This window comes from Ursus americanus, chromosome 27, assembly GCF_024610735.1.
Source record: "Ursus americanus isolate L20-20 chromosome 27, mUrsAme1.1.p, whole genome shotgun sequence".
NCBI lineage: Eukaryota > Metazoa > Chordata > Mammalia > Carnivora > Ursidae > Ursus > Ursus americanus.
Window position 1 is genome coordinate 39,923,932 of NC_142153.1, and position 21,664 is coordinate 39,945,595.

General features: G+C 41.4%; 1 long non-coding RNA gene across 2 annotated transcripts; it reads right to left on the minus strand.

Moving 5' to 3' along the window:
* Positions 1-1,232: 1,232 nt before the first annotated feature.
* Positions 1,233-21,664, minus strand: LOC123784568 (uncharacterized). 2 transcript variants are annotated; one of them, XR_006777501.2, is made up of 6 exons: positions 21,228-21,664; positions 20,034-20,160; positions 19,492-19,592; positions 15,646-15,725; positions 10,632-10,760; positions 1,233-1,328 (listed from the first exon to the last, which is right to left on the minus strand). It is a non-coding gene; the product is annotated as an uncharacterized LOC123784568 (long non-coding RNA). The 2 variants fall into 2 exon arrangements; XR_015722032.1 differs by having other exon boundaries at positions 10,632-11,132.

Below are 21,664 nucleotides of genomic sequence, written 5' to 3' on the forward strand. Positions count from 1 at the left end.
TAAAAGAGATAATAATTTTATTTTAAAATGTCACTATAGTATGCCAGAAGTCACATCTCTTCGGTTACTTAAACTCTTGTTGAATAATTTCATACATAAACCTAAAAGTCTGGCTCGTGCATACGTTTTCAAAATTATTTTAGGGGTACATGAGTAAAAGGTTTGAAGACCACTCACATTCGCTGGCAATCAGAAAATGTAATATCCGGTCTAAGCCAAGGACACTCTGCCACCTGGTGGCCTAGAAATTTTCATGGTCACTAAGTCGAAATACAAACCTGTTCTCAAATCAGGCATGATGAAGAACTAATTCACAATATATAGAATCAGAGATGTGAATTATTTGATTACGAGACGTGTGGATACAGAGGATCAAATAAAATGATTAATTCTGAATATTATCATTGCAAATCCAAGAAATTATCACTGGTAGTTTTTTACTGGGTAGGAAAAAATCTAAAATGTCTCACCTAAGATCAACTAATTTCAGAAATTCTTAAAATGCTAGTCATGTCATTTTCTTTCCTAAATTTATGTAAAAGCAACTTCTTGTCATCTACTGTGGAAAAAAAGAAAAAAATATTTTTGATGGACTATATGCACTGTGCAAAAGTGAAATCACCTAAGATTCCATCATGCATAGTACTTTATCGAAAAAGCATCTATGTAAATCCTTATTACCCGCTTTCAATGGCTATCTGAAATTCCTGTGGACTAATGATGTTTTCTTTTAATTTGTCAATCTTTCTGTCAAACAATAAGCAAAAAATAAGAAAATGTGGACCTTGTCATAGTAAAACCAGTAGCTATATTTCTAACTTCCTGAAAATCATGCAACAACTCCTCAAACTTACAAGGTAACAGAACTTGAAAATGCTCCCATTTCTAGGATGTGTGATTCAAACTTATATGTGTTTTCTTTACCACATTCTCTGGATTACCCAATTGGAATAGACGGAAGAGAAACTGTATTTTCAGGATGCAGCTTCACAATCATCACAGTTATTGGTAACAAATTACACTGCAGATGATTTCAGAACTCTCAGTCCCTTCCACAGAAGTGCCAGTTGAAGTGTATTTCTCTCATACCCCTGTCCAAAAACATTTTCAGCTTAATAGGTACCGTAAATAATGGCTGGTGTTGTAATTCCCTTAGGAGGAGAAAGTAACCAATGGAGAAACAAAGATAAGAACAAAAGTGGAACATCCACCTTGATTAAAATCTTACCTGAAACTGGTCAAGAGTAAGAGAAAATCAAATTGAAACAAATTTGCCAATTTGACTTCAAATACAATTAAAGTGAAGCTGATCTTCTCCAGTCACAAATCTATAAAAAAAAAAAGTGACATAAAAATAATCATCATGTCTTAGGTCGAAAAGAGGATATGGTGTCAGGAATCCTGTGTCAGTCAGCTTTTTTCTCTGTTACCCTAATTTAAAACTTTGCTTTCTTTTCTTTTTTCTTTCTTTCTTTCTTTCTTTCTTTCTTTCTTTCTTTCTTTCTTTCTTTCTTTCTTTCTTTTGTTGCTTGCTTTACTTTGATTAATTTTCCCACTGTTTGGATTTCTTAATGAAAACAAGAACTCTCTTCTAGAAGTTGGAGGGGTTATTTTGTTTGGGTGGTTGGTTTTGTTTTTGGCTTACATTATGGATGATCCTTAAAAGAAAAGGTCTAATTTATTTACATATATTATATTACTAAAATGACATATTAATGTATGTGTATATGGGCAGTAGGGATGTAACCACCTGCATCCAAAGCAGGGCTAATATTGACATTAGCTGCTTTATATTAACATCAGCTATACGACAGCCTACCCAAGGAAGGTATCCTGTCTTTTTTAGACTGTTGTTCTTACTAAGCCTGTCACCACACCTTCAATTTAGTAGGTACTCAAAAAACAAATTTATTTAATAAAATGAATAAATAAGATTATGCCCAAACTAGCTGTAGAAGCTATTATATTTCATTTTGGTTGCTCCTGGTTAATGTTCACATTATCCAACAAAATTTTAAATATAGCTTCTTCTGAGCTGTCTTGCTTTATGGCTATTTTGCTTACCATTTGGTTTAGTCAACTAAAAATAACAGTTTACAGTAAAAACAGATATAATAATTTGAATATAATAATTTTTAATGGTGAATTCAGTCCACAAACTAGTAGCCTGTGGGTGGCATCTGGCCTGCAGATGTGTTTAATATTAACATTTTTTAAATAAACAGATGCAGGTACTTTTTTTACAATTTTTTAAAAGATTTTATTTATTTATTTTTAGAGAGAGAGCATGCAAGCGAGAGCACATAAGCAGGGGGATCGGCAGGCAGAGGGAGAAGCAGGTTCCCCGCTGAGCAATGGGCCTGACTCAGGACTCAATCCCAGGACCCTGAGATCATGACCTGAGCCAAAAGCAGAGGCTTAATTGACAGCCACCCAGGAGCCATTAATGAACTCTTTTCTTAAGTATAACAGGCAAGTTTTGGATGGCAGCAAAATTGCATTGATATCTTTAGTTAGTCACAAATTGAGTATGGCCTAGACCAAGAACTTAATTTTACAGATAAAGAAACTGAAACAGAATGATGACAAATCAGGAGAGAATCCTAAACGGGCTCTTCCCGTCAACAAAAAGCAAAACCAAACCCTCCACAAAACCTTCTATTAATATTAACATTTTAGATAAGAAAATTTCATATAAAATCTGGCTTCCTAGTTCTTCTGTAAAAGTCAGAAGATGTGTCAATATCTGTAAATTCTTAGTAACGACAATTGGCTATGGCTACATGGCCCCCGCTCTCTTGAGAAGAAGTAGATTTGCCACAATCCCCACTATTCTTTCCCTAAAACGGAGGTCAGTTTTCAGGTGCCACTTACCATCCACTGAGTAGCAGAGAAATATGTCCCTGTTGCCATTTTTCTATCAGAGATTAAAAGGACCACAGAGTTCAAGAAAAAATAATGGGTGAAAGATTATTTCTTTCTGGAAATTAAGAATATCCCTGCCTGTTTAATCTTTGATCTATAGCCTGCTTCCTTTACAGGACTGGCCTATGTGGGCATTTGAATTTGTGACCTGAGACAGGTCATAAAGTGGCTCTGTCAACATGCCAAGCACATAATTCTAGATAAATGTATATGTGTGTGTAAATATGAATAGAAACAAGATTTTAAGGCATAGCTCAGCTCTAAATGGGGCTCACATTACACAAATACACCTGCAAAAACAACGAAGCAAGTTTTGAAGAGTAGCGACGATGACTAGCCCTACCCCATAGTGAAACATAAAATTACAGTAATTAAAAGTGTCATACTGCACATGACTAGCCACCTTAGCAACTCCAGAAATAGAGTGCAGTACCTGTGGAATTTAGAATATGATACAGTTGGCATTGTTGAGTGAAAAAAGCAAAGTGCAGGGTGCCTGGGTGTTCAGTTGGTTAAGCAGCTGACTCTTGGTTTCTGCTCAGGTCGTGATCTCAGGGTCCTGGGATCAAACCCCATGTGGCACTCCATGCTCAGCGGGAAGTCTGCTGGAGATTCTTTCTCTCCTCTCCCTCCGCCCTTCCCCCTGCTTGCATTCTCCCTCTCTCTCTCTCTCAAATAAATAAACCTTAAAAAAAAGACAAAAAAATGTATTAGCACATATCCATTTGTGTATGTGTTGCTATATACAGGGGATAATATTTTAAAATTATGGGTGGACTTCTCTCTTTTGTGTTTCAGAGTACAAGCCTTGAGCACTTAAGACATCTATCCACCGACGGGGAGACTGGAATGCATTTCATGTGGTAATGCTACTGCTGCCCTTATCTCCTCCTTCTTCCACGGTGGCAGATAGTCCCACAAAAGATGCTGGGGAAACACCTGACACCCTCTTCCCTCGTCTTCCTTCCAGCTCAGGGGATCTTTGTCGCATGGGCACGGATAAAATGAAAACCAGAGACATCTGTTGGGATGGCTCCTGAAGAGATTTCTCACCCTGATAAAAAGGACAGAGACACGAGGAGATGTCTCTCCACCCGGAAAGCTCCCCTTCAGGGTCAGCCTTTGAAGGAGGCTCTCTGATGAAGTGATGCCCAGAGCAGCTGTGACCCTGAGGTGATGAGGCAGAAGATGGCAAGTCTTGCTACAGATGGCGGAGCACAAGGGTCTGGGCCCCTGGTGGCATTGCAGCGTTGCCAAAACAACTCTGGAGCCCTAAACTCCCAGAGTTTTTATCTTGCAAGATCATTAAATGTCTTTATTGCAGATGCCACATTGAGTTAGATACCATCACTTGTACTCCGACTCATTCTAGCCTCTACATTACAGAAGGAATGTCTGAAGGAGGTCTGAGGTAATATCCAATAACTGACCTATAAGAACAGTGTTACAGAGAAAAGAATTGTTCAAACCCCTGTCTGCCCCTTGCGTATATCAGCATCCAAGCCCGGAGAACCCAGGCTCACTGGGTTCCCTCACAGAGTAAAGAAGATGGCAACTGTCAGTGACAGTCAGCCATGTTGTGTTTGTCTTTCGACATGTGACATCTGGTGGGGGAGCAGGTAACCGAGGGCAGAGGGAAAAGTGGGCCCCCTCCACAACTGCCCTGTCTGGGTTCTGGGAGGGTGCCCCCTTATGAGGGGTCCCAACATGGGCAGGATTAACTTAGGCATGCATTGTGGTCAGGTGGAAGGTTTAACCCAAGGTTTAGCTTTCGTAAACCCCATGTGCTGGGGCCCACGAGCTGACAGGCCCCAGAAGTAACGAAGAACCCCGGGAGGAAGCTCACCAGAGCTTCAACAACAAGGGCACAACAAGGGCAAACTGGCTCTGTGGAGAAAGAAAACCAGACCTGGCATGCAAAACCACAAGGACTTGACTTTACTCTTAAGTCCGGGGGGAATGACAGATTGTACCCCGGGCAAAAGTGACGTGATGACATTTGCAGTTTAGAAGGGGCATCCCTGCAGCAGCGTGTGCGGGTCCGGGAAGAGGTGGGTGGCCTGGAGGCATGGAGACCAGCTCGGAGGACCAGCTGCGGTCCAGGCGAGCGGAACAGCGCCTCATCGCAGGCAGAGAGGACAGAGAAGATGGGAGAGATGAGCAGGAGGTAGCCTCTACATTCCCTGGCGACCGACTAAGTGTGAGACGAGAAAGAATGGGAGTCCGGGACACTTTTCAGTTATCTGATTTGGACAGAGGCTGAGAGACAGGAGACCTGGGAGGTGGAGCGGGCGTTGAACATGGTACGTTTGAGGTGGATTATAGTACATGGACACACCTGACACTCAAGCCAAAGAGGTGTGAGCTGGACTTGTAGATATGACAGTCATCACCACGGGAGTGATATCGAAGCTGTGGGTGTGCATGAAAGTGACTCTAAGAACGTATAAATGAGAATAGCATCTGGGCAGCCTAGCACCTAAGAAGTGAGAAGCTAGAACCACGAAGGAACCCATAAAGGAGCTGCCAGAGAGAAGAGTGGAAAACCAAAAGAATGTGACATTGTATAATAAAGCCAAGCACAAATACAGATTTCGGAAGCGGTGGGTGTTCAGTAGAGCTAAATGTTCCAGAGAAGTCACATAAACTAAGGACTGGAGAACGTGCATTTTGTTTGGCAACGTGGAGGTCCCAAGAGGCCTCAGCAGAGTAATTTCAAAGGGAAGGAGAACCAATGCCAGGGGACTTCAGTGTGCACGAGAGAGTGGGAAAAGCAAAGTACACTTCAGAAACGGTTTGCCAGGAAAGCAGAAGGTGGAAAGATGCCAGAAAAGAATATAAGTTTGCAGGAGAGGTTTTTGTGACATTGACCCAGAACTCTGGCACATAAGCAAACACAACATGGTGCAACCACAGAAGGAAATCATGTTGAAACTGACTTCTGACTTCAAATCGAGAGGCTGAAAGTAAATGACGGCCAAGGCTCTCACTCCTTTGAGGTCATCAATCAGAAATACTGGACAACTCATTTATCTTCCGGGGACCCTTCCTAAAAGAGCCTCAGTCTTTCACCTCCAGACCTCTTGCTCACCCACTGGAACTTGGTTGGTTGGTTTTTCACTGAGTGTGCCTGAGTGGGTTTGCCACTCTCCGTGTTGTGAGAGGTCCATGTCAGCTTTTATTTCTGGGGAGAGGACAGTCCAGCAAACAGGCACCCGGTGTGTACCCAACGTGGTATGAAATCAACCTGGTGACCACATGACTGAGAAACGTAGGACTTCTGTTCATCTATGTTTCAGGAAGCAACACAGAGAAAATGTCTGCCCAATGGAGAAGAACATTTTAGGTGATTCTGCATCTGCATCTGCTGAGGAATTGTGGAATTGGCAGGGACCCAGCAGCGCCGAGCCCTGTCTACGGCTCGCATTAAGCGCCTACATCTGTAATACCAGTTACAGGACAACATCAAGCAAATGTTACAGGGTGCGTTTCCTTAAATTAATTCACATAAATGTAAACATACTGCACATTATTATGCATATTCTGCATTATAACTATAGCTTGGGGTATTTTTTGTTCAGAGAATAATATTATTTGGTCTCTTGGAATGCTACAGAGCAAGGTATGGTAATGATATAATTTTTTCCTACACTTCAGAGAAATGCAATTATTTACTTACACATATATTCACTAAGTTTAACATCAGGAATATAAACTTATAAAGTCATAAAGTAATACAAAGTGCTAAGCATTCTGCCATTTAATAAAAATTCCTAAAGTTATTTTCACAGTGTTTTAGAGTACTCTAAGGGCAAATCACAGTGAAACATTTGGGAGTCTCTTTCCCCTCAAATCCTAACATAAAATGTGTGTTTGTGTTAGAAAGACTGCCAAAATGGACTGCAACCTGACTCTTAGACATAAACGACCTCCTATCTTCTAGTCATAAACAAAACCGAAAGCACCAAGCAAAAGATCCCTCCCAAAGCAGGTTTTAGTCATTCTTTCCCATAAACCAAGGCACAGACATTTATCACAGGGCCCTGTCTCAGCTGGGGTTTGGAATTTCCTTTCTTGGTTCTACCTATTAGAGGGAAGAAAAATAATCCCTTCAGTGCTGGAACACACTGTCAAGCTGTTCTAAATCACTGTGGGCTAGAAATCTCCCAAGTTTTCTCCTCATGATTCAAAACCAGTGCAGATATTAAGACAAGGCTGAAAATCATGTTGACAAGTAAATTAGGGGGAAAAAGAATAAAATGTTAATAAAGCAAGCTGAGTGAGAGTCTCTGTGTCCTTCTTCAAAGCAAGCCCATATACGGTCCAGGCGGTTGTGATGTCCTCCGTGGCCTGGAGGTCAGAAGCAGGCATCCCAGATTCTCGTGTGTTACTCACTAGCTGTTTGACTCTAGGTCCCTCTCTGAGCCTCGGTCTCTCACATAAAAAGTGAGGGGATTGGACTACAGGATTGCTAAGAACCCTTTCCCTTAACTTTGAAAGTTGCTGATTCTTTTTCCCCACAATCAGGAAATACATGTGTTTTGTTTTGTTTTTTTTATTTGTTTATTTGAGACAGAGAGAGACAGCTAGCGAGAGAGGGAACACAGCAGGGGGAGTGGGAGAGGAAGAAGCAGGCTCCCAGCAGAGGAGCCCGATGCGGGGCTCCATCCCAGAACGCCGGGATCACACCCTGAGCCGAAGGCAGACGCCCAACGACTGCGCCACCCAGGTATCCCATACATGTTTTAAACGTGTCTGTATGTAACAACAAGGCATATAGCTGACTCAAAATACACGTGAACTAATGAACTAGTTTTGACACTGAGAACAAGAGGGATCTTCTTTAGTATTTATTTGAGACACTGTAGCTTATGAGATCTCTTTCTGGGTAGGAAGAGAGAATGTTACGCAGTAGCAAGCAGCTGGACTAAAATATTTCTGGTTCTTTGCTGGTGACTCCAGCCCTGTTAGATGTCCATGGCTCAAAAATCAAAATCTTGGGGTGCCTGGGTAGCGTAGTGGTTAAGCGTCTGCCTTCGGCTCAGGGCGTGATCCTGGCGTTATGGGATCGAGCCCCACATCAGGCTCCTCCGCTATGAGCCTGCTTCTTCCTCTCCCACTCCCCCTGCTTGTGTTCCCTCTCTCGCTGGCTGTCTCTATCTCTGTCAAATAAATAAATAAAATCTTTAAAAAAAAAAATTCAAAATCTTTCAGAAACCTAAAGAATCCTTTTATTCTTCATGCCAGCAGGATCCCCATGCCCAGAATGCAAAATCTGGACCACCTGGGGAATGCATTTTGAGAGAACTTAACATTCTCTGTGTGAACAGAGAACTTCAGTGCACCTTCTGAACAAAGAAATGACCTGGGCAGATTATTTTCACTTCAGACAGGAAATGGAATCATAGAATATAAAGTTAGATTTAAACAGCTAACGTCAAGCAGAAAATAAAAGCAGAGAATGTGCTGTAAACTGTGTAAAGAACTAAACACCTCTATTACTTATTTTTATCTTTGTGGAGCTCAATTTCACCATTATTAAACCTTTAACCTTGGACAAGTTAATTTTCCATTTTTGGCTTTCTCATCTAGACCCAAGTAAAGTTTGGGGTGGAGAAAACTGGTCCAGAGAAATTCTAGAGTCACCTCTAGCTCCGATGATTCTAAATACTACTACTTTTCTAGTTATAGAGGTCACAGGGTTCATATCAGAAATTTGTTTTAACATGGGTGAACCTCGAGGACATTATACTAACCAAAAGAAGCCTGTCACCAAAGGACAAATACTGTATGATTCCACTCATATGAAGTATTTAAAATCATAGAAACAAAAAGCAGAAAAGTGATTACCAAGGGTGGTGGAAAAAGAGAGAGGGAATGTGTGCTTAGCGGATACAGAGTTTCAGTTTTGCAAGACAGGCCCGTTCTAGAGATCAGTTGCACAGCAATGCACATACACTTAACATTACTGAATTGTACACTTCAAAATAGTTAAGATGACAAATTTATGAATTTTTTTTACCACAATAAAAAATTATTTTGTCTTAGTATGAAAAGAAAGAAGAAATTTAAAGCCACCCCACATTCAACGACTTCGAGGGAATTTCTGTTAACCAGCTTGTCTCCAGATACGTTCACTATTTACTTCTCAACAGTTACTGAGTGCTTACCCTGTGGTGCTGTCTGCTGGGAACAAAATAATGGACATGACCCATTAGACCCAGCCCTCACGGGTTAAGGAGAGTAGCAATTACATCAAATGGAAGTAAGTTCTACGAGAAGGGGACACACAAAGAGTAATGGAAGGGTAGAGAAGGAACAAGCAAGCCAGGGTAGGGATGGGAAAGCTTCCCAGCTGAGATGTAAAGATGAGAAGATACCAAGGCAGAAAGAAGGCATCAGCATTCTAGTCAGAAGGCACAGATATCAACGTCTCATCGGTGGCAAGAACAGGGCTTTAGACGGCGGAAGCGAGCTGCCAGAGAGGAGGTGCTCAAGGGCACCAGGGGCAGGATTACAAAGGGCTCTGGACCCCGCGTTCGTGAGCCCGAACATCTTCGAAAGGCTGTTGCTCCACTCACTGGAGAGTGTGAAGTGTAGAATGGACAAGATTAGATTTGAATTTCGGAAGACCTCTCCGGCTTCAGTGCAGAGAATGGATGGTAGGGGTCACGCCTGGAGCCCATTTAGGGCGCTGCTGAGCAAGCACGGTGACACAAAGGCACAGCCTCGGTCATGCTGCATGTGTAGTTTGGGACTCAAGTTTTCTCACTCAATATCCCATAATTAGCGTTTTCCCATTTCAATTAAAAAAAAATCTGTGGTAATCCTTTCTAATGGCTGCCTGGTATTTATTTCATTGTATGGAAATTCCATGATCGGTCTAACTACTCTTCTATTTTTGAATGTTGTTTCCAAGGCTTTTGTTATTCTAAAACAAGGGGGATGATTATTTTGGTACCAGATCCTTATCTACATTTAAAAAATATTTTCATAAAGGGGCACCTGGGTGGCTCAGTCACTTGAGCCCTCCAACTCTCGATTTTGGCTCAGGTCATGATCTCAGGGTCATGAGGTGGAGCCCTCCGCTGGGCGCCATGCTGAGCGGGGAGTCTGCTTCTCTCTCTCCCTTTCCCTCTGCCCCTCCCCCTACTTGCACGTGCACGTGCTCTCTCTCTCTAAAATAAATAAGTCTTCAAGAAAATATCTTCATAAATGTTAAGATGATACTCATCTCTTGCAGCAGATGGCAGAAGAGATGTAAAAGAAATGACTATAATCCAGGCATGCAAGGCAATGGTATGAAAAACACGCACATATACACAGCTTTACTTTGTCCTGAAAGACCATTCTGGATTGCAGATCTTCCAGAGAAGGTATAACCACCTAACATGCCTTGTGTTGCACCGGACAGGGGAGGCTGTGGGTTTGAGCTCCACAGTACCTTGCTCTATCCAGGCAAAAGGTCAAGTGCTGCAGAAGGCCAAAGCTAAAAATAAAGTGTGGCACTGGGAACGTTAAGGCGGAAGCGAGTCCTACCAAATTAGCACTTTGATATCCTCCCAAGACACTGTGTAGCCTCCTCAGCCAAGGGAGGTAGACCAATTCTTACATGAAAGTAATTCTATTTTTTTAAGTAATTTTTTGGAAAGCAATTTCAATATTAATTCCAATAATTTTATTAAGAACACAAAGTAGTTTTGTACCTGTAGCCCTTTTGTTCCCCAAGGCCAAGTTCTCAGGGACCATCCACAGATCAGGCTGTCCCACATCCATTAACACAGGTCTCCCGAGGGGCATAGATAGCTCCACAAAGCTGAGGAATCCGAGTCTCCCTGCAAGTTTATCAACGGTTAGCGGATCCGAATATCATAGCGATGTGGACGGTCTGTACAGCCCGCGTTTGGACGTGGGGAGGATTTTGTGCACGGTCCTTTCCTCACTGCAATCCTGGAAATTTCTCAGGAAATCCAAATACTTAATCTGGCTGGACTGCTTATAAGATCGCACCTCTTCAGGAAATCATCAAGAGACTCCTCCTCCAGGGCCGCCTGGGCGGCTCAGTCAGTGAAGCGCCCGCCTTTGGCTCGGGTCATAACCCCAGAGTCCTGGGATGGAGCCTGCTTCTCCCTCTCCTCCCTGCTGTACGCACGGAGACGCACGCGCACGCGCGCACATGCACACGCGCACTCTCAAATAAATACAATCTAAAAAAAAATAATAAAAATAAAATTTTATCAAATTATATCATTCATAAAAAGATAAAAGAATATATAAAAACAAATGCTTCACACCTGGATCAAGTATCTTTTCTAATTAGATAACTTGATCTATAGGTTCATTCTCGGTCTTCATTTAACTCAGCTGATTCATTCCTTTGGCAGAACTAAAAACCAAAGTGAATTAGGCTGATTTTGTATTTTGCTTACACTGCGTCCCCACCTTGCCTAGGTGTACTGGGATTTCTAAGAATCCAGGAAATGCTCTGCAGAGACTCATAGCAAAAGAAGCAGAAAAGCAGAAAGCTGTGATAAACTGCAAACTGGATAATTGAGTCAGGGAATTATTTACATGAATGACAACTATGTACCTGATGAATCTTGAAATTAAGGAAAACAACTTTAAAAAGTATTTTGGTAATAACAGTCCTAACCAGGCAAAGCTGATAGAACCTACCGGCCTCTTTGTCTTCAAGTTGGTTTTAAAAAATGCAATTCAAATGGTAAGTATTTACTAAATGCCAACTAGGGTTTCCCAGTGGGGATTACAAAGATTAGTAAAACAAAGGGTCTAATTTCAAGAACTACTGTCTAGCAGGGAAAAGACACATGCCAGTACAGGTCAAATGACACGATATCATTTATAAACATTCACTTGATTTTTAAAACCATCCAGATTGATAAACCCAAGTGTTGGTAAGTATCAGAGGCTGAATTGTGTCCCCCAAAATTCATATATTGATGTCCTAACCCCCAGGACCTCAGAATGTGACTGTATTTGGAAACAGGACCTTTAAAAAGGTGGTTAAGGTAAAACGAGGTCATATGGGTGGGCCCTAATCCAGTAGGACTAGTGTCCTTATAAGAAGAGGAGATCAGGACACAGACACAGAGGGAAGACCCTGTGAGGACACAGGGAGAAGACGGCCATCTATCAGCCAGGGAGAGAGGCCTCAGAAGAAACCAACCTTCCAGCACTTTGACCTTGAACTTCTCATCTTCGGAGTTATGAGAAGATAAAATTCTGTTGTTTAGGCCACCAAGTCTGTTACTCAGTTAAGGCATTCCTAGCAAGCTCACACAGCAAAGATACAGGCAGGGTGGAATCTGTTCTACATTGCTGGCAAATAGACCGCCACAGCTATTTTGGAGAGGCATGAGTCCTGGTAGCCAGTAATTTCATTTGAGGTGTCTACTCTAGAGAAAGTCTCGCAAATGTGCCCGAGAAAACATGCAGAAGGCTGTTCAGTATAGCATCACCTTTAACCGTGAAGAACGTGAAACCAAATAACCCTTTTTAGTAGGAAAAGAAACTGGCTGATTTCATTCATACAATGGAATACTACAGAGTAGTTAAAATGATTGAATTCACATATGTGCATTTATCAACATGGAGAAATCTAAAGCCAGTGTTCAGTGAAAAAAAGAATATTGCAAAAATGTTTGTAGGTATAACATCATTTGTAATTACATCATTGTAATGTGTAATTTTAAAATGGAGTCGTATATATTGTTTGGGGATGTGCACATATGTTTAAAGTACAAATACATGCATGGGCATGAGAGGCATATAAGACAAGACTGTGGTTAAGAGAATGGACTGTGAAGCAACCTTGTTTATCAGTTATGACTTTCATAACCTTTCATAACTTCAATCTCTCTTTGCCTCAGTTCCCTCATATATAAAATGAGGTTAATAAAAGTCCCTGCCTTATTGAATTTTGGGGAAGACTACATGAGAAACTGCATATACAATGCTTAGCTCAGTGTCTGTCTCACAGTAAATGCTCAATACATGTTAGCTTACTGGATAAAATATTAACAGTAAATAAACACATGTTCAACTATACAGGTAACCAAATGTAAACAAAGCAAAATAAAATTGGGTGGTTATTTTTGGCCAAGCTTTATCTCGAAATGAAAATGCTATGAAAGGCAATGTATTGTAATAGGCAGTCTCTAGATCTTGGTATGTATGCCCTTGAATAACACCCTCCCCATGAGTGTGGCCTGGACCTAATAACTTGCTCTAATAAACAGAATATGGAAACATGATGGGACATTCCTTTCAAAATGAAGTTATAGGAGCATCTGGGTGGCTCAGTTGGTTAAGTGACCAACTCTTGATCTCGGCTCAGGTTTTGATCTCAGGGTCGTGAGTTCAAGCCCTGAACTGAGCTCCACACCCAACGTGGAGCCTACTTAAAAAAAAAAAAGAAATTATAGAAAGACTGAGGCTTCCTTCTTGAGCACTCTCTTTCTCTTGCTTACTTGCTCTGAGGGAAGCCAGCTGCTTGCTATGTTGTGAACTGCCCTATAAAAGTGGCCCACATGACAAGGAACAAATGTGTCTGGCCATCAGTCAGCGAGTGAACTTGGAACTCCTCAAGTTGAGCCTTGATTCATCCGTCCTGGCCAACAGCTGAACCGCAATCTCATGAGAGCCCCTGAGCCAGAAACACCCAGCTCAGATCCCTGACCATCAGAAACTGTGAAATAATAAATGTTTATAGTTTTCAGCTGACAAATTTTAAGGGCTGATTTGTCAACCCAATATAGATAACTAATACACCCAATGAAGGCCAGGGTGAAAACTATTAATAATAAATTTCTCAAGAGCAATTTTGGCAATATTTCTGAAGATATTTAAAATTTTTTGGCCTAAGAAAATAAGTATACAAAAATTGAGATACATTCTTTAAAGTATTAAATGTAACAAATATAATAGTGAATAACTGGTAACAACTTAGATGCCCAACACTGATTGGGGAACTGTGATATTGTGATATAATAAGAAATATATATTTTGGTCTTTAATCCTGGCTCCTGGCCAGAGTTTCTAAAACCTTTAGAATTTCCCAAGGGATAATGGTTCTAGGAGAATCTTTTGTTCTAATATTTGGTCTTTGACTCCAGTTCCTGACATAGAGCTCCAAAATCCCTTAAAGTTTCCTGGGTGATACAAGTGTCTCCTGTTCTAATGAGGCAAACCTTGCTGGGCTCCTGGAGAGCTTGAGGGTGGGGGCTGGTCACCAGAAAGACCAAGCCATGGTTAGAGGCTTGAAATGTTCAGCCCCACTTCCCATCCTTGAGCTAGGGCCTGGAGATTGAGTTAATAATCTACAAGGCCCATATGATGAAGCCTCCATAAAAATTCCTAAAGTATGCGGTTTGCAGAGCCTCTGAGTTGGTAAACATGTTGAGGTGCTGGGAGGGTGGCATGCCCAGACAGCATGGAAGCTCCGAATCCCTTCTCCCCATTCCTTGTCCTTTTATAATAAATTACCCTTTTATAATAAACCAGTAATCTGGTACGTAAATTGTTTTCCTGAGGTCTGTGAGCCATTCAAGCAAACTACTGAACCCAAGGAGTGGTCATGACAACCTCTGAGCTACAGCTGGTCGATCAGAAGCACAGGTTGTAACCTGTGGTTGGTGCCTGGAGTTGGGGGGTTAGTCTTGTGGGACTGATGCCCTAATCCGTGAGACCCAATGTTAACACCAGGTAGAAAAACTGAATTAAATGGTAAGACACCCATTTGGTGGTGCCCACAGAGAACTGGAGAATTGCTTGGTGTGGGAAAAACCCAAAAGCATTTGATGACAAGAAGTGAAGTGTTGAGAGTACAGAATTAAAAAGGAAACTTATTCCTTTCAGGAATGCTTAAATAAATTATGGTGTATTTGTTTGATAAAATCTTAAGCAGACATTAAAATTCATGTTAAAATTCTATTAATGATTTGTTGAAATATTCACAATATAATTACAACTATGTACACAAAATAAAAATAATTGAGGATGACCCCAATTTTTTATTTGTTTAATTTTTAAAAGACTAGATAGGGGGCGCCTGGGTGGCACAGTCGTTAAGCATCTGCCTTCGGCTCAGGGCGTGATCCCAGTGTTCTGGGATCGAGCCCCATGTCAGGCTCCTCCACTGGGAGCCTGCTTCTTCCTCTCCCACTCCCCCTGCCTGTGTTCCCTCTCTCGCCGGCTGTCTCTCTCTGTTAAATAAATAAATAAAATCTTAAAAAAAAAAAAAAAAGACTAGATAGAAATATATCAACATGATCATAGGGATGATCTCCAAGTGATTATTCATTTTCTTGGGTATATTTTTCTGTCGGTTCTAATTTTTAAATAATGAATATGTATTATTTTTTATTTTGAAAAATCTTTAAGTGTAAAATAATTAAATGAGGGCCTGGTGTGATTCTTTTTTTGAGAGAGAGAGAGTGGGCATGTGCAAGGGGTGGGGAGGGGCAGAAGGAGAGGGAGAGAATCCCAACCAGACTCTGCAGCGAACACAGAGCTCAACGTGGAGCTTAATCCCACCACCCTGAGGGAGTTCATAACCTGAGCCCAAATCAAGAGTCGGATGCTTAACCAACTGAGCCCCTCGGGCCTGGTATGATTTTTAAAATATATTTACTTTGCCAATTTTTCCTGGATCATATTTTTCAAATTCTCTCATGTTACTGAGTCTCCCTCTGAACTTACCTTTCAACCACTTCTCTAAATCAAGGACGTCTGTTCTTGCTCTATTCTTGATATTTTTCTGACATGGCTTCCAGATATTACTGAAAAGGAAAAACACCGAAGTAAATCTTGATTAAAGTTGTAAGATACAAAATTAATATATGAAAATACATTTCTATACACAAATAACAAAGTAGCAGAAAGAGAAATTAAGAAAACAATCCCATTTACAATTGCACCAAAAAGAAAAAAATACCTGGGAATGAGTTTAAACGAGGAAGTGAAAGACCGGTACCCTGAAAACTATGAAACACTGATGAAAGAAATGAAGAGGACACAAACAAGTGGAAAGCTACTCCGTGCTCATGCATTGCAAGAATTCATATTGTTAAAATGTCCATACTACTCAGAGCAATCTACAGGTTTAATGCAATCTCTATCAAAATATCAATCGTATTTTTCATAGAACTAGAACAAACAATTCTAAAATGTATATGGAACCACAAAAGACTCCATTTAGCCAAGCAATCTTGAGAAAGAAAACAAAGAGGGAGGTACCACAATTACAGATTTCAAGGTACGCTATAAAGCTATTGTAAGCAAAACAGTATGGTACTGGCACAAAAATAGACACACAGGTCAAGAGAACAGAATAGAGAGTCCAGAAATGAACCCATGTATATATCCACGGCAACGGAGGCAAGAATATACAACAGGAAAAAGATAATCTTTTTAACAAATGGTGCTGGGAAAACTGGACAGCTATATGCAAAAAAAATGAAACTGGACCACTTTCTCTCACCACACAAACACACACACACACATACACACACACAAACTCTAAATAGATTAAAGACCTAACTGTGAGACCTGAAACCATAAAACTGCTAAGAGAAAACAGTCATTTCTTGTGCATTGGCCTAAGCAATCTATTTATGGATTTGTCTCCTAAGGCAAGGGAAACAAAGGCAAAAATAAACTATTGGGGGGCATCTGGGTGGCTCAGTCGTTAGACATCTGCCTTTGTCTTGGGTCATGATCCCAGCGTTCTGGGATTGAGCCCCGCATTGGGCTCCCTGCTCAGCGGAAAGCCTGCTTATCCCTCTCCCACTTCCCCTGCTTGTGTTCCCTCTCTCGCTGCCTGTCAAATAAATAAATAAAATCTTTTTTAAAAAATAAAATAAAATAAACTATTGGGACTACACCAAAATAAAAAGCTTCTGCACAATGAAGGAAACCATGAACAAAACAAAAAGGCAAAATAGTGAATGGGAAAAGATAATTTGCAAATATCCAATATATCCAATAAGGAGTTAATATTAAAAATATATAAAGAACTTTACAACACCAAAGAAATAATAATTTTATTAAAAATGGGCAGAGGACCTGAACAGACACTTTTCCAATGAAGACATACAGATGGCCAACAGACACATGAGAAGATGCTCAACATCATTAACCATTAGGGAAATCACAAATCAGAACCACGATAAGATATAACCATACACCAGTCAGAATGGCTAGTATCAAAAAGACAAAAAGTAACAAGTGTTGGCAAGAATATGGAGAAAACGGAAATCTTAACGCACTATTGGTGGGAATGTAAATTGGTGTAACCACTGTGGAAACAGTATGGAGGTCCTTAAAAATTTAAAAACAGAGATATTATATGATCCAGTAATTCCATTACTGGATATTTATCCAAGGAAATTGGAAACTGATTTAAAAAGATATATGCACCCCTACGTTTATTGCAGCATTATGTACAATGACCAAGATAAGGAAGCAACCCAGTGTCCATTCATAGATGAATGGATACGCACGCACGCACACACACACTGGAACGTTGCTCAGCCATAAAAAAAGAATGAAATCTTGCATTTGCAATAACATGGATTGACCTAGAAAGTATTAAACTAAGTGAAATAAGTCAGACAGAGAAAGACAAATATCATATGATTTCACTTATATGTGGAATCTAAAAAACAAAATAAGCAAACAAACAAACCGAGTCTTAAATACAGAGAATGAACTGGTGGTTGCCAGAGAGGAAAGGAGTGGTGGTGGGGGGGATGAACAAAGCAAGTGAAGGGAATTAAGAGATAGGAACTTCCAGTTGTGAAATAAGTAAGTCACTAAGATAAAAAGTGTAAGCATAAGGAATATAGTCAATAACATTGTATGTATGTTGTATGGTGACAGATGGTAACTACACTTTTCATGGTGAGCAGTGAGTAATGCATAGAATTGTCGAATCACTATGTTGTATACCTGAAACTAATATACCATTCTATGTCAACTACAATAGTAAATGTTTTCAATTATATAAAATCTCAAAAAGGTAATTAGGTTTGACTCTTGGCTTAGAGTATCATTTTACTTCAGGAAATAAAGATTTTAATAAGCTTACATAAAAATCCAAAATGTAATTATTTGGGTCAGAATTTTTTAACCCAGGGTCCATGAACATCTGGGACTCACAAATGTACCTCAAGCTGCAATTCATGAAATGGTATGCAAAATATCCAGTGTGTGTGGATCTTCCCAGAAAGAGAGTTCACAGTTAAATCAAGCTCTCATTGAGGTCTGTAATTAGGGTGACAGCCATGCTGGCTCACCCAGGACTACTGCTTTTAGCACAGAAAAGCCTTGAGTCCTGGGAACTCCTCAGTCCTGGACATAAAACAGGGACAGGTGGTCACCCTTTCTTCAACCCAACAAAGATCAATGAAAAATCATTCCAAGATTCAATTAAAATCCAATGGAAGGTATAAGTAAAAATTAGATTACTTCTTAAGTCAGAGAACGCTGCTACTCCTTATTTAACCTACATCTTTTTTTTTTAAGATTTTATTTATTTATTTGACAGATAGAGACAGCGAGAGAGGGGACACAAGCAAGGGGAGCGGGAGAGGGAGAAGCAGGCTTCCCGCTGAGCGGGGAGCCCGATGCAGGGCTCGATCCCAGAACCCTGGGATCACGACCTGAGCCGAAGGCAGACGCTTAATGACTGAGCCACCCAGGCGCCCTAACCTACATCTTGAGAATTATTTTATAGATAAACCAAAGCTACTGGTATCTTTCCTAGATTCTAGGCTAACTGCAATTTGTAAATGATCCCCTTGTCACAATGAACCCTTACCTTCTGTCATGTGTATTTGGTGGCTGTTGCATTACTAGATTGAGATGAGACTACCCTGGCAAGATCACTCCCCATAATAATCCAAAAGGGAAAACACAGGTCATCGTGTAAGAATCCTGATCTGTGGCATGTTGGGAAACTCAGGTGCTCTCCATTGGTTTAGATGTCAGCAGAGGCACTTCCAAACAGTGTACATGAAGCTAATTTCCGCCTCCACCGGAGGCAGGCTAGAAGTTAGAACAGCCGTGGAGAGGCCTCTCCATTTTCCCAACATTCCATGTGGAGAAGAATGGGGCTTGTGCCCTCCTGGGAGAGGCCCTATCTGCTAAGGCATACTCAAATTATGGTGTCTCTTTTGATTTTCAGTTTTAATCCACTGGCCTTTGCTAAGGTCTTCTTGGACAGCCTACTTTGTCTCAGCGGTGCCCCATAGAATCACAGGGGGACCGTGAGGCCACCACCGGGGTGAGTGGTCCTTATGCTGGGTGTGGTGGTGGCAGCAAGAATTAATGAGGTTCCTTCCAGGGCAATAGCGCATCTCAGGGGAACAGAGGAGGATTTTCCAGTCTAACTGATTCTGACTCAGCCAGGAGATTCTCCTTCTAGCATTCACCCTGGAAGCTCTGGTTTTGTTCTATGAAGAAAGGAGACTTTTATTATATGCACATACTTTACAATGTCAAAGTATAAACATAGGTAGCTTTCTTCACCTGTGCAGTTTTTACCTGAAATTTTCGTGTTTTTTGATGATCCGCTGTGATCCTCAATCCCCAAGGTTTTAGGAGACAAATATCTTTTGAGAACACCCGTTCCATTCTCATCATACCTGCATTAGAAGTGATTCATGCAATTTCATAGGTAAGTTTTATGAAACTGTAAGTACATTATCTCGAGATGGCAAATGTGAGAGACTTGGGGTCTATACCAGACAATTCCCCTTGTGGGTCTATGCCAGGCCATGCTATTAATCACAGTGTTCTTTTTGTTAAGCCTAGACTCAGCCTCAAAAATGTTCTCAACTTCTACCAGACATATGGCAATGGCACACAGCATGATACAGATTTATTTACATATGTGTGTTTGTGAGTGTGTGTAAATGTATGTATACACACACATACACACATATACACATACATAATAGATATGTTTATTCTTTTCATTTTTAAAATGAAAAATTCTCTAAAAATTCTATGCCAGCCCATGTGTCCTGATTCTGAGTTTAAAAAAATACTATCACTGTACGCACACCACATATACCCCCACATACAGCATTATGGAGAAATGCATCATCTAACGGCCGATGCTCTGCCCTCGGAGAATGACCATTAACCTTTGGCTTGCGAACCGGTTCCGTCTGCGCTTCCTGATATCCAACAGATACGAATCGCTGGGACCTTGAGGAGAAGATCAGACATGAAGAACATGATGAAGCAGCACAAATACGACAGTTCAACAGCACAGGCTCCGGAGCTCCACACTGAGTAGGCGCCAAATCTACAGCCTAACTCTGTAATTTGTAAGTTCTTCTTCTTTTCTCCCTGAGTCTCAGTTTCTTCCCTTATAAAATGGAGGACGTAATACCTCCCTCGCAGGGTTGTTAAGAAGTAAATGAGGGGCACCTGGGTGGCTCAGTTGTTTAGGCGTCTGACTCTTGGTTTCGGCTCAGGTCATGATCTCAGGGTCATGGTATGGTGTCTCTTTTGATTTCCAGTTTTAATCCACTGGCCTTTGTTAAGGTCTGAGACAAAGGAGGCTGTCCAAGAAGACCTTAACAAAGGCCAGTGGATTAAAACTGGAAATCAAAAGAGACACCATCTCAAAACAATTGAGATGAAAGTTACAGTTGCCAAAGTTTTCAAACCCCACTTCCTTCATCGGGCTCCACGCTCAGCGTGGAGTCCGCTTGAGATTGTCTCTCTCCCTCTCCCGCTTCCCCTCCTCTCCGCTTCCTCTCTCTAAAAAGAAAAAAAAAGGGAAAGTAAATGATATGTTGTATAAAGAGCCTAGTACACTGTGCAGCAATGAATAGGCTCCCAACAAATGGTCTTCATGATGACCAAGTCGGACCTATTCCATAGCTGACCATAATTCAAAGCTGAGTCTGACACAGCGGCTGGGGCGCGGCTGACAGAGGCAAAATCTGACAGAAAATTACAAAGTAGGGCTACGACTCATCTGTTCAATGCACATTTACTGAAAAAAAGGATTAAAACATTAAATTTTAAAAAATCATTTTTTTAAAGAAATGAGCATTAATAAATGAGTGTCCACCATGCCAGGTCCCTTTGATCTGTTTGTGCACATCGCCATGACCAAGACGTGCCCACTGCCCTCCAGGGCCTCCCACCTGAGCCTGGGGGCAGACAGGTGACTCACAACAACGCGGTAGCCGGCAGAGAAGACTAAAAAGGCTGTAGGGAAAGGGAGGAGGCAGAGAGCAGTTCTGGCAGAGGCCGTTTACCTGGAAGTTTCGTTGAGCAGGAGGAATTAAGTCAAATTGGGCGGCTCGGAAGGAAAAGAATTCAGGTGGATGAGTAGTTGGAGGCCCGGTGGCCGGTCACGTGCCAGCTAACGGGGGACTGTGACTGGAGATGAGGGAGGGGTGAGGGCTTGAACGCCAGCCGGAACTGAGGCGTCGGGACTTGACTCTGTAGGAAGCAGGGAGCCATCCTACAGCCTCCGAGCGGGCAAGCGACGCAAACCAAGATGGAGGTCAGTTCTCTCGTTCGAGGGGAGCTGGGGAGATTAAGGAACCGTTCACCTGCCAGTGACGCAGGAGGCCTGAAAGGAGACCATGTGACCGAAACGGTAAGTTCACTGAAGGCAGGGTCAAGGTCAAGGTCTTAGTCACGTTTGTTTCCTCGCTGTCAAGCGCAACGCCTGGGGATTACTAAAGAA